The 14,339-nt window shown below is 47.3% G+C and overlaps 1 protein-coding gene across 2 annotated transcripts in view; it reads right to left on the bottom strand.

Moving 5' to 3' along the window:
• The window catches only part of BNC2 (basonuclin zinc finger protein 2), a 1,178,402-nt gene that overhangs the window by 671,579 nt on the left and 492,484 nt on the right, over nucleotides 1-14,339 (bottom strand). For both annotated transcript variants that reach the window (XM_086961473.1, XM_086961472.1), the window contains exon 4: nucleotides 11,876-11,944. The gene's annotated coding sequence lies outside the window, so the exon portion shown is untranslated. The remainder of the gene's footprint in view (nucleotides 1-11,875; nucleotides 11,945-14,339) is intronic.

Genomic DNA, 14,339 nt, shown 5'->3' with positions numbered 1-14,339 from the left:
CCAATGAATCTCTGGACTGCTCTCAAACCGACCTCCATTCATGACGTCCCAGACGTCCTACTATCTGATTATTTGTGCAAGTTAACTAAAACGTTGTCTGTCATTCATCAACAGGTGCAGCAGGCCATCCCCGATGCTTCCAGGGGCCCCGGTCACGACATCCAACCGGGAGATTTCGTATTGATACGAAATTTCCAGCGAACCAAGAGTCTGGAACCTCGGTGGACGGGCCCCTGGCAAGTGCTGATCACCACCCGAACGGCACTCCGAGTGGAGGGGAAGAAGCACTGGCTGCACGCGCATCATTGCCGGAAGGTCTCTGCAAACCTGGCCACGACAGAAAACGTCAGCACCCAAGAAGAGCTCCTGAGCAAGGACCGACCGATATTGGACTGTTATCCAGATACTGAGGCACTCGAACTTGCAAAATTCTCTGATCCTACTGTGCCATCCAGAGAAGGGTATTTCCTGCGTCGAAAGGAGGGAGTCTCGGCTAAGTAGGCCACGGACTAAGTTAAAATCTCAGAACGGTGACCTACACACAATCAAGGGTTGCTGGGAGAGAAGCTAAACGAAGTCTGTGGTCCTGCCCACTACCGAGCCCCTTGAAGGTGATGGAAGCGCCAAATAAGAAGATGATGGAAGCGCCAGATAAGAAGATGATGGAAGCAACGGGAAATACCCAGTATAGAAATCCAAAGACTGACAACCTGCACAAATCAAAGACAATTGCACTCTTCATTGTCTTCCTCTTCTGCCTCCTCCTCATGACCTCCTTCTGGATTCTGGAGGAAAGCACACCGGCTCATGAGACATTGCTACCTACTGCACGGCCAACACCCCTGAAAGAGCATCACCTAATCTCTCTGTCGCCTCAGCTCCGAGAAAGGCGCAGGGAATTCTGGAACAATTCCTTCGTGCAACTGCTGCACCAACACAACCTTGCTGCAAATGCTACGAACTGTTGGATCTGCGGGTTCCTCCCGCACGCCACTGGACACTCCATCCCCTTCATCCCTTCACCCTTCTCAGTTCACGGCTCTTGCCTCGCCTGGTTGATCCTCATGCAAGAAAGCCACAGGGACAACGCCACCTCCAGCCGGACAGTGTCACACTTCTACTCTGGGTTCTGGCTGAATAAAACAGGAAAGACCCCAGCTGCCCTGTGTCCTGCGCTCGCAGGCGCCACCTTCATCAAAGACATTCCAGCCAAAGAACGAGTCGAAGTACAGGTGCTCCACAATCCAGCCAGGACCACCTTCACTCATCTGCAAAAACAAACTACCGCCACTCTAACTGTGGCCCTGTCTGTCATCAATGTCACAGGTCTCGTGTGTCTCGAAGGCCAGGGAACGCAACTGGTGGGTTACAGCGCCTGCCGAATCACCAGAACATTGGACTCAGCTGAACCCCCTTCTTTTGTTGCTTCTCCAAACATGTACTTTGTGTGTGGCACCAAGGCTTACACCTGGCTCCCGAGAGGTTGGAAGGGCACCTGTTATATTGCCTTCGTTCTTCCACCCACATATGTAGCCCCTGCCAACCATCACCGGCAGAGGCGTGCAGACGACCTTGGACAAGCCGACTCCACCGGAGCACAGTTCCTGGATGCAGCAAAGGGACTTGTTCCTCTGTGGGGTCCAATGGCAAACAGCCGTGCTATCCGACACCTGACCCAGGCAGTAGAAACAACGATCGACATCACGGCTGGCATCCTCGCCAACAACACTGCGGAACTTCAGGCGGTCCGCCTTGTGACCCTTCAAAATCGACTCGTCCTAGACGTGGTCCTAGCTGACCGAGGAGGAGCATGCCGTATCATCGGATCCAGCTGCTGCACCTACGTGCCAGACAACTCGCCTTCAGTCTACAAAGCCATCGAACACCTCCACAGACTTTCCTCGGAGGTTCACCAAGAACAGGAAGGATGGTCGCTTGGGAGCTGGTTTTGGGACACTCTGAAAAATTGGGGTTGGAAGTTGTTTTCCTTCATGCTGGTACCTGTTGTGATATTATGTGGGTGTTGCTTAGGTATCCAATGTCTGCCACCTTTGCTCGGCCTTGCTTCTAGCTGTATGTGCCCAAAGACTTTGGACTTCCGAAATGAGCACATGAGCCCCCTCTATGAAGTAGAAATACGTGGCCTTATGGGGATAAATCCGAACTGACAAGTTGGCGAGACATGTTAAAAGGGAGGACTGTGGAAATTTAGTTTGCGATCTGAACATCATCTGCGCCAGCTTGTCACCTATGCACCACGTGCACGGCAGCCATTCTAGGTCCCCTATGTACTACGTGCACGGCAGCCATTTTAGATATCATGGTCTCCCAGTCCACGATCGATCGCCAGCGCGCCCCTCTGACCCAGCAAGCATCCTCCGCGCACCCTGGCTCCCCCTCCCTCCTCCTTATGAGCATGACCCTTCTGCATGACCCTGTCCTTGGGAGTCACGCCAGCGCCTGACCAACACCTCCTCTCCTCCCATGAATGCCCCTCTGTTGATAAACCTCCCCTCTACGCTGGATTGTCCACGCAGCATGAATACCACTCCATTGATGGCCCCTCACCCCGTGTCCGACTGTCCACACAGGTCCGAGGCCATCGCCTAAGCCGAGAGATATCATTTACTGCCCTTATTGTATGAGGTCGCTCTCCTTCAAAGGACCCTCTATTGATCCAGGCCTCCCCACCCCTGTGACATGATCAGGCGCACACATCCTAAGACTCGACGAAACACTCAGCTGCGCGATGACTCTCTCTCTCTTATCAGCAGGTTAAGGACCTCCATTGTGAAGGTATATGGGGGTGGGATTAAACACGAGGATTACGGGGATGTCCTTTTTCTTGCCTTACAAAGTTGTAATTGTAATAAAGGAAGGTCACATGCCATAAACCAGTGTATAAGAGGCCAGGCCTCCGAGAGGCTGTTAGAGCACCTCGAGACGATACCTTGTTGTCTGATCTGATGTGTTCTGCTCCGTCGGAATAAACTTCTGTTTCCTGCCTTCTGGTCTCCGGCGCCTGCCTCATTGCTTGGTAATTTGTATGGTACAAGGGCGGTTAGCGCCGGGCAAATCTTGAGAAAGGTCCTAGCCCTACCTTTTTCTACAGGGGGGCAGCCGACCCCTGGGAGGTCCCCCCCCCCGCTCTGTTTGGGAGGGGTGGGTGGGTGGGTCCATTTTAGAGCAGCCTGGCGTTTTGGGCTGTTTTTGGGCTATGTTTTAGTTGGCTTTGGAGCCCGACCTATAAGTGGGTTGGGCTCCTCCTCCCGGCCACCATTTTAGGCTTAGGTGACCTGGTGGCCGGGAGGTATTTTCAGATAGCTTTTGTCCCTCCCTTTATGAATTTTATGCCTTTTTATTTGTTCCCCATTTTTGGCCAATTTATTCTTTTCCTTAGTTTAGGCGTAGCTGGTTGTAACAGGTGGACTTGGGGTTCTTTACATTGTTATTGTTTGTCGCTTGGAACAGGTGCGGTGCGGATTATTTTGGTTTGCCAGTTTTGGGCATGATGGGAGTTGATAGTTTTGAATCGGGATTTTGTCGGGGGAAGTTGTGCAGGTTGAATTCTGGTTTGGAGGCATAGGCTGGGGGATCTGGACTGGCTTGGGCTGTAATTGGGGTTTTTGAGATATGGTTTTGGGGCCTGTTGAAGTTATAATGTTTTTATGGGGCTGTTGTATGTTTTAATATGTGATGGGGTATGTACGGGTGGGGGCGGGTTTGATGAGGGGTGAGGGGCGGGGCGGGTGTTTTGGGGGTTGAAAAACAATACAATCATTTGGTAAAGGTTTAGATTGTTAGGCATTGGCCGAGGTTATTCGTTGTGTAAATGTGCACCTGTTTCAATAAAGCGGCCTTTTTTACACTCTATCTGGTCTCGTGGTCTGCTCACCCTCCCCCACCCCTCCCTCCCAACCCTCAATTTTCCACCACAGGTGAAAAACCTATCACTGAAGAAAATCTGCAGTCATGGCCGGTCACAAGTTTAAATTCCTGCAAGAGTAAACAATGTTTTTCACATAAATGTACGCAATGCGTAAAATCTGCACATACACATTGCATGGTTTTCCCAATAAATTGTGGCCACGAAAATGCAGGTTGGGTGAAAAGGGTGCCTAGGTCCAGTTATTTAGTTGTGTTTTTTTGCACAAATCCACACTCTAGAGATAAATCCGAGTCCGAGATGAGTTACATACGCCCACACAAAATAATTGTTAGCGCACGAAGACGGATTCCTTTTCCGGGAGAAAAATACAACAGCAGCACAAGGGAAATCTTGTTCCGGCGGCATAACTGAAGTGGCAAGATGCAATATTAGAAAACCAGAGCTCCTCTCATTCCTGGGAGATGCTGTGTGCCAGAATGGCTCACTTTAATGAACCTGTCTGCAATAAGGCTCGGGGTGCAAAGAGGCTATTCAGCCAGTCTATTGTGTCGATTGCAAGTCCTTCAAATACCTTGCCGCCATTAGACATGCTGCATTGACCAATTCCGTCCTGATTGCTGTTCTCTTTAGCGTCAGGGGACGCGTCTTGCCCAGATAGACCCATGGATCAGCCACTGCGGCTCCTGAAATGTTGACACCGTACGCAGGCGCGCGCCGCGCTACCAGTTCCCGCGCTGCAGATCACGCGCCACCAGCGGGACACCGTCCTGTCACGTGCAGGCCTGCAATTGACGGAAAGGCTGTTTGAAACTTTGCTCGAGACCAAACTGTCACTCTATGACGAAATGTTCTCCCTTAGCCACCCCCCTTATTCCGTCCCATCCTCCCTCAGCCACCCTGGGAATATTTGAAGAGAGTGAGAGACACGGGCAGTTCACGTCAATAAATAACATTCTCTTAATTAAAGATTGAAAATGCATTTCAGTTTGTTATTAAGGTCGGGTGCTGCCCGTTTGTTAAAAGAAAACCCCTGAAAGATTGTTCGAACAAGCAGATATGTGCAGGGCATTGTTCACAATAAAGAGCAACCCTTGCCCAAGCTGTACTGTGAGAAAAGGCATGATTACTGCGCCGAGGCCGGTGAATGCGTGCCCTTTGAAAAGTCGGGCCCGCGGCACTGGGTGTCTTAGGAGCGCGCCTCTGCTGCGGTAACTTCTGTCCAGGCATCTGATTTTTTCAAGCGCAGCTTTCATGCCCTCACCTGCTAAAGGGCCTACCTGCAAGACATCTTTTGTAACTTGATTTTTGTATTATTTGCAGGCATGGCTCTTGCATTTGCCCTTGTGGGAGAAAAAGTGCCTGACAGCTTTAGCAAAAAAAAAAAGGCTCAGCAACTGTCAAGCAAAGGTAGAAAACACTTCAAACAGAGACGTCCCAATCAGTGCCGGGCAGAACTTACTGGAACTCACCTGCAACGCTGGCCAGCCCTTGATCTTTTTACAAAGGCACCGGCTTTTCTGAGAAATCCAATGGCAGCTCGCTTTCAAAAAGAGAGAGAAAAAGGCCAGAAGAATACAAAAAACAAAGTGCATGACTTATTCGCATTATTGTCCACAAACACACGAGAAAAACCGGAACATGTGTCTGTGCGCCCAAGTAAAAAAATTCTACATCCGATATGCAAGAAAAGATTGACGAAGATAATTCCTTGTATGTTGTTATTGCCATTCCTTGACCCAGGGTTACTAGTGAGCAAGTTCCTGAGTTCCTTCCCTCTCTATGCACTCTGCAGACGTGGACTATGTTGGTGTGACTGATGCCAAGTAAATAAGTAGCACTGGCTGCAGCAGTCCACCTAGTCTGCAAATTGTCATTGTATCATAGCACCAAACCCTCAGTTTACAGCAAGTAAGGAAGTTGTCAACCTGGTGTATAGATCACCATTTGCAGCGCTCATTTAGAAGCAATATGGTTTTGTCCAATAGCGGCTACTGCCAATAACACTTGGTGGGACGGAGAGGTAATAATAAAAACGTACCTGCCACTGCTGCTGCCAGTCGCCGCCGCAGAGCTCATCTGTTCCTGCCGCCACAATGATTCCCTGCTCCTGTCCTCACCCAATCACGACGCTGCTCTCACATGAGGGCAGAGTTGTGATTGGCCTGAGTGGGCTGAAATGCCGCTCAGTTAGGGCCTGGTGGCCTGCCCTGGCTCTCCACCCAGCTGTGCCACACAGCCAGGTGGAGAAATGCTAAGTGCGCATGTCTGTTTGGCTGGCCTAAGACGGCCAGCCAAACAGACATGTTCACTTAAAGTTGGCCTACTACTCCTCCTCTCTAGCTGATGTCACTGGGATAGAGAGGCAGGCCCGCCCTGCACTTGACTCAGCAGTCTGGGGAGAAAGTTAAAAAGTTTCAGCAGTGGAGTGACGCTCCTCCACCACAGCGGAGGAGCCGCCCCTAGTTTTGTCATTTGCGTCACAACAGTTCTCCCTCACTCGCTGAAGATCACACATCTTGACATTAAGACTTAAACGTCTATCAGAGGCTCCGAATGGGTTAATAAAGTATTTTGGTATGACAGAGACAGACTGATGATATGGACTAACATGGGGCACAGCAAATGATCTCGAACACAGTGTGATAAACTTCTTGTATCTATTTTGTTGTAGTCGTTAGTAAAGTCCATAACCAAGAGGCATCCTGGGGCTTCTTTGTGGAAATGGACATAATACTGTGCTGGAAGCCTAGACGGCACATGCTTTAAAGTGGAGAGGTGTTAGACTCCGCCTGAACCGGTTACCCACATCTTTACCACAGACGCTGTTTGGAGGCTGTTCCATGAGGCCCCTTATTCCTTTCACTCTATTTCAGCAAGGCATTGTTTTGTAATTCGTGTACTCGTAGTGTAGGTGGTTAACATTAGCAAACTGGAGCTTTCTAGTGCAGCTTATCTAATGGTTGTAATCACAAGCACATTGCGAGAAGATGAAACAGCAGCTAGTAGCAGTCAACAGTACTCTACATGACAGTGTTGGTAAATATATTTCTCAAGAACAGGATCAGTAAAGATACTAACGCAAAATCCATGGCAATGCAATGTTAAAATTAATTATGTTCAATGACATTACATTTTTCTAAAAAGAATATCCTAAGCTTCACCAAAGCACATTAAAATAATAAAAGAAAATGTTCACTTACATTAAATTCCTTAAATATATTCAAATATAAAAATTATTGAATTAAAGAATGAACTCTAAACTAAAATGCATATGAATGATAATTAAAAACACAATGTAATTAAAGTGAATAAAATACATTCTAAAAAGATACGAAGGAAGGAGAAATGAATTTTAAAAATATGTAAAGGGAGGATGGATAACCACAATCCTCATATTCTTTCTGTAATTTATCACAAATGTGTTTACAAGACTATGTTTTAAAGTAAATTATTACACTCATAGTTTTTTGAGCAACAACAATGAATATAAACATAGCATACTGACCCTGAACTTTTTCAAGTCCCTGTATTTTCATGATATTATAAAAGGTTACCATTTTATCTTTAATATATTTACTTTCCTACAAAGTGGATGACAAAGTACCGGCTCAGTCTATGTGATAGTATGATAGTATGTCTGTGTAGTGAAATCTATATGGTGGGTAAATCATGTCATGAGATTAAGGGAATCATCCCTTAGGAAGTGTTTACTTCCTTCTTGCTTTGTGGGAAGTGCCTGAACACTATGGACCTCAGTGTGCCTTTAGGTCTGGGATTTGACAGCAAAGCTGTCAAACAGACTATTGCTTACGATAACACAGAATGGGCATTGTGCCTGCCCTTTTCAACCATTGCCTTTCTCCAACTAGCCTCTTTCAGCCATTAGCTTGAGACTTTGTCAGTCACTTATTGGCTTTGCCCAGAATATTATTCAGCTCTCATTTGATGCTTATGGCTGTATCCTTCCGTCTCACCTCGAGTGCTTGCACGGACTGCACAAGGAATTATTTTTACACCTATAACCTTTTCTATCTGCTTCTGCTGGCTTTAATGTGTACAATCCATACATTAGCCTAATAAATGTTTTTTTTAGTAAAAAAAAACAATCTCTCTCACCATATTTGTCCAACATTTACAACCTGAAATACATGATGTGAAGAAAGCAGAGTATGATGCACTTAACTGGCCATGCCCACTGCCATTGCCAATTCTGATGTCAGCAACTCAAAAACCCTTCTCTAGCATTTCCAGTTTGTACAAGCAACTGGCTGGGGTTCCTTTTAGGGCTTGAATACCCACATTCAAACAAGTTTCAGTGGCATATTTTTTGTAACATTTGCTAGGACTGCTGGGAAAAGGCATTGCATGCCATCAGAAGGAGAATGAGGTCAGATAACATCGGTGAAATATTCAGTTACCAGAAACTGTATTCTGGTAGTAAATAAAGGACAGAAGCAAGAACATGGTAAAAACAATACAAGGGGCCGATTATGATCTTGTCCGGAAAGCATTCTGTCTAATTCGGTTCCGGAATGCTTTACGAACAACTTGGATCCTGGGAGTCCAACCGAGTGATTTGGATACATCCAGATGTTTCTAGATACAATTCGGTTTGACTCCCATTGACTTCAATGGGAGCCTGTGTTCTGAACATGAACATAGGCTCCCATTAAAGAAAGGGGTGGCTGGGGAAAATCGAGCAACCTGGGGTGGGCAACGCATGGTGCCTGCCCCACAGTGATAGTTGGGAAGAGGGGACCCATGGGTACCCCCACGTGCCCCATTTAGAGGGCCCCAGGTGAAGGAGGCCTTCTACAGTCCCCCAAAGACAGATTCTGACAGCAGTTTAGTTTCGGGCAAACCAAATCAGAATCGGTCATCGTAATTGCTTGCTCGGAAACCGAGTCCATGGAGCTGTACGAAATGCTCTACCTTTCCGAATGCCTTTTGGAACAGGGTCCCGGGTTTGTAATCGGTCGTTCGATACTGTGTGTACGATTCGGTCGGAAACAAAGGTTCCGAATTGGATTCGGCAAACGTGAATCCAATTCGGAGCCCTTCCGAACGGGATCATAACGAACCCTAACTGTGAAATGACCCGATAACTGTACAGATAATGGATGAGGCAGGGCCAGTGAATATCTATGGAGAACAGTTTACAGAATACCACTCAGCTTGAAACTTGGGGTAGTCAAATGTGTTACCTCAAACTACTGGAAGACATTAAGGGCCTCATTAAGATGCGTTCAGAGGCTTTCCGAGCCTCATCCCGGTTTCAAATCTGACAGCCTCATTACAATGGAGGCTAACGGTTGTGAAACCATCCGGACATTCCGTTTGGCTTCCGATGGGCTCAAGGAGTCCGTCTGCGAGTCAGAACCAACACGCAATCCCTATGGATGCCGTTTTTCACGCTGTCCGAATTACAATGCCGGTTTCCGGCAGGATCTCCATGCTGGGCTTTCCGATATGGAAACCTTGATGGAAAGTGACTTTGGAGGCCCCTAGCAGGGCCCCCTTCAGCCAGTGGCCTCCGGTTGGGGGCCAATGTGTTCCTCCCTGCACTGTGTGGCAGGCACCGTGAGGTGCCTCTCCCGCGGTGCAGGGATGAACACAAACACCCTTTTCTGTATGGGAGCTTGCGATCGTACCATATGCAGTTGCATCAACATTCAGTGGTCGGGACTTCCGACATCAAAATAAGGTCCTAAATTGTTAAAGGTAAAAGAGAAAGCCGTCATTGGGGAGCATTTTTACTCCTCTACACAGGAAAAAAAGTAAATTTTGGGGCGTGCAGAGTCACAAACAAAATCTGCACTTGTACTGAATGTGTTTTGGGTCTACAGTTTGTATTGTCACTCCACAGGTCATAGTCCTATTGAAGACATCTTTAAATTTGGGGTTGGACAACAAACATTGCTTAATATGTTTTTTTTGTTTAAAATTAAGTGCCAGGGCTATTGTTTTATTAAGGACCCTGAAACTGGTGCTGCTGAACGTGGGGGTTGGCGAATACCAAGTCTGACTAGCCTTGGATTCCATCTCATCCACCACCTAGCACTTTCAGTCTCGCTCTTTAACGTTTGTTTTCATATTTTCTTTGTCCCTTTTTTATTGTTTTCCTACCTCTCTTTTCCTCCCTCTTTCTCCTTTTTCTACTTTTTTTTTCTTGTGTCGGGTCAAAAAGTATAGTGATACAAAAATGTCCTGTTGCTCTGAAATAAGTGCCTTTGCTCCCCACTGGCAAACACCAGCACAAATTAAGCACTGAAAAAAAGACAGACCGCAGTTGCTTTCTGGTTTCAAGGGGAATTCAGCAGGTTGTGTGTCTACTTCACATTCAATTCTCTAACGTTCTATGGTAAGGCGCTGGAGTCCAGCATTGCTGACAGAGAACAGTCAGATCCAGTGTCAACATTACAAGCTCCTGTCCTTGACTGTCTGTGTAAGCCATAAGCAGTGAGCATAGCATTACAGTTTTACCCATAGCTTGGATATAGAAATGTAGCGCTAACATGCATGGGCCTTTTAAGTCTTTACATGCTAATAATCAGGGGTGGCTCCTCCACTAGGGTGGAGGAGAGTCGCCCCACAGCTTTCTCGCAATGCGAGAAAGCCAAAACATAAAATGATAATAACTTTTGGGTATTACCAGTTTATGTTTCTTTGCACATTGCGAGCGGGCAGAGCTGCCCTGCTCGGAGAGCAGGGCAGGAGTGGTTTGCCCACTCCTGAGTGCGCAGAGATTGTTTGGCCGGCCCTCTGTGGCCGCCCAAACCAGTCTTGCACACTGTGTCCTTCTCCATGCAGGCTGCATTGCAGCCTGCATGGAAAACATGCCATCCCCTACAGCCCCTGTCTGGGCGGCGTCCCGACCAATCACTATGCTCCACTGGAGCGTTGTGATCAGCTTAGGGAAGAGAGCCTGGCTGCCTGCTTCCTGTTCCTGACGGAGGCAGGAGAGCAGGAGCAGTGAAGACGCTGGACCTGGGCAAGCGAAATGGTAGGTTTAATTTTGTAAATTTTTTATTATTGAACTCCTGCGTGACCCCCACTCCCCGCGCAACCCCGTGCCTGTGCCCACCAACCCACCCGCGAGCCAATGCCGGCCACTACTGCTAATGACACTAACATGGGTGCTGTGAGTGAAAGAACTGAAGCCTGCTGAAATCATAAGCTCCCTGTACCACCACCCATGTGGCTTATGGTTGCCAAGGAACACTAGACCAGGGCAGCACTCAAAGCCTGGAGCAGCTCTCGAGTCCTGGAGCAACACTTGTGGCGTAGAGCAGCACTCACGGTTTGGAGCAGCACTGGCCTCTTGGAGCAGCACTGGCGGGCCAGGAGCAGCACTCGAGGCCTGGAGCAGCACTCGCGGGCCAAGAGCAGCACTCGCGGGCCAGGAGCAGCACTCGCGGGCCAGGAGCAGCACTCGAGGCCTGGAACAGTACTCGAGGCCTGAAGCAGCTCTGGCCGCCTGGAGCAGCGCTTGCAGGCCTAGAGCAGCCACTATCCACAAGTACCATCTGTGATTCAGGACCCATGAGCAAAAATAAATTTTACTTGTGAGTGGCATTTGGAACCTTGCTAATGCATGGCATTATTTTTGACAATCCGACTTTGTATTTGCTACACTAAGGGCAAAACGGTTGTGTGCCAAGTTTCTGGACAAAATAGCCATGACAGAAGGGCCCCAGCATAAAAAGGAAATTAGCTGAAAAACAATGTCAATTCACACTGGTTGTTGGAAAAGGAAATTAAGTTAAGTACACATGGGATACTTAAAAGGGGGGTGTAACCTTGTGTTTTTGGCAGCATTGAAAGAATCAATTTATTGATCCAACTTACGAATGTGGCATGTCAGAAAGGCGCGAGATACTGTTTTCTGGAAATAAAATACAACTCTTAAACACTCAAAAGGCACGAAGCCGACCATCAGAAGAAAAGAAAAGCGTCAATAAGCAGGCACGTTATTTATCATTTTACCTTTCTGGGTAGCACAGCTGCTTCACACCTTCCATCGCGAAAATATTAACACTGGGTTGCATTTTTCCTCTAAAAACAAAAAGGAACAACTCTTAGGGATTTTTTTCACACAAACCATGTCAATTTGAATTGGACATTCGTCCCAAAGTCTGAGGTGCGTGACAATGCAGTTGGATGCATGGTTTCGCAAATGAAATCAAACCAATTCTTTTGATGCATTCCTTACAGTACTCAAGCTGCCTTTTATCGCACTGTAAATACAACATAAGCCAACAGGTCACTTAGCATAATGTGCCGACCGCTAACAGTGGGGGCAAGCTGCGCGCCACCAGCAACAGTCAAACCACCACTGCTGTAAGCTGCAGCTAGAAACAGGACCGGCACATAAACAGACGGAGCGGTGCAATTAAGGACAATTAAATCAGTATTAAATTATGCCAGATTTCCTGTGCAGTATGGTTTCAAAAGATCAGTTTCAGATGTTGCTTTTATTCATAAACTTTTGCAGTATAAATAAAACGTTGTGCGCGCTGCACACTGTAAATCTTATACTTAACTTACCATACAAATTAAATTCAAACACAAACATAACCTTGAAACCTCATCCTTTCCCACAAGGCGGCCGCGCAGCCCACCCCCTTCAGAGCCTGTGCTCTCCGCTCTCTGCCCGGGAGCTCGGTGTAAGAACGGAGGGCACGGCGTTTGTCCTGAAACCCCAGCCTGGCAGATGAAGTATTTACAGTACACAACATGGAAAGAGACAAGAAACAGACCGCGCACAGGGTATGGGCTTTTGTTACTGACACAGCATGTGAGTGGCAGCCCTCCAACCACCCCCACAACTTCTCTGAGCACTTATCTTTCGTGATCGCGGTTAGGTGTGTGCAAGTGACACACTACCTCCTCGTCCGTCTACATATATTAGATGAGTCCCTGCTTCCCCCCTACCACTTTTCCACTGGACTAATCTGGGCAGCTTCGCCAGGGCAAGTTGTGGGCACTTTACATTAGACAGGTTGGGCTTTGAACTCCTGGCAGTGTTATGGGGAAGGGGTCGGGCCTACGTTTTACAAGGGAAGAAAGGCTACATTCCACTGTATGGAATAGGGAACAAAAATCCTTCCTAGTTTTGGGAGTTAGTATGTTCCGGGTGAGGACTCTCCTAATATATTTAAAGACTGTGATGAAAACTAAGATTCAGACTAATTGAGAGCACCAGTAATAATGGCCACTGGAATTATGAGGCAGAGGAGGACTACGTCATTATGCTTCAAGAAAAGGCAAATTATATGCTACAATGGGGCACAACTTGTAGCATTATTACTTCATTATTTTGATACTTTAGTAACCTTTGATCTTTCGAATTATGCAGCAGACGTTGGATTATGTGGCAAGTGCAGCAAATACATAATTATGCAGAAACTGCAAGTCGCAGAATTCCATGATTCCGTGGCCCTCTCAGTAACTAATCTGGACAATACAGGTACGTGGTCACCTAATGGCTGTGACAGATAGTTCACAGTGCACAGTTAAAGAAACATATCCTCCAAGTGCGGAAATACATGGACTCTTGGCAGTGGCGGCTGACCTGTACTGAGGGTGGTCAGACTGGGAGCACAAAAAAAAATGACTTACCTTCCTGGTTTGCAGCATGATGCCTCCTCTCTCGGGTGTCTTCTCGAAGCTCCGGACACAGCAAACTGTATTACCCAATCCAGGTGCTGCTCTCACAGCATGAGAAAAGCAACAGAATTGGAGGGAGTGGCCTCACTCAGCACTCTCACGAGCATTGGTGGTCTGCACTTTCTCTAACCCAGCTGTCTAGGACAGTCTAGGACAGCTGGGTTTGAGAAGTTTAAAATGTGCATGTCTGGCTGGCCGTCACAAGTCGGGCGGCCATTGAGATATGCACATTTTACACTTTAGTGCACAGCTCTCTGCTGCTGCTACTCGGCAGCAGTCGCCCCGTCCTGACACTTAGTTCAGGTCTGTTTGTTGAAAAATAAAATGGTAATAAATAAACTTTATTTTAATTTTATTTTTCAGCTTACGGGTTTGTGGGGCGATCCCTCCTCTGCTCAAATGGAGGAGCCGCCCCTGACTCTTGACCTTTACATCGAAGCTGCTTTAACTGCTAGCAAAATTGTGAAACCATGTGGTGCTATCATCAGCCCAAACAGTAGGGCTGTGGGATAGGGCCTAGATCGCATATTGAACATCAAGTATTGTCTGTGTTTGTGGCAATAAGGATCGGCAAACAGGATTAGGCATCCTGGAGGGCCAGAGATACCAGCCAATCCACTAAAATCAGGGCAAGCTGTACATGGCTCAGGGACAGCATCTTGAACTTATCTTGCCAAATGAATGGGTTCAAGAGTGAAGATTGAGGATGGATCTCAGTGCTTCTGTTAGAAATTGATTACCTGTTAGATTCATACAGGGAATGAGAATGCTTTGGGTCTTA

This window comes from Lissotriton vulgaris, chromosome 3_1 (assembly GCF_964263255.1).
Source record: "Lissotriton vulgaris chromosome 3_1, aLisVul1.2, whole genome shotgun sequence".
Lineage (NCBI taxonomy): Eukaryota > Metazoa > Chordata > Amphibia > Caudata > Salamandridae > Lissotriton > Lissotriton vulgaris.
This window is presented reverse-complemented; position numbering and strand designations above follow the sequence as displayed.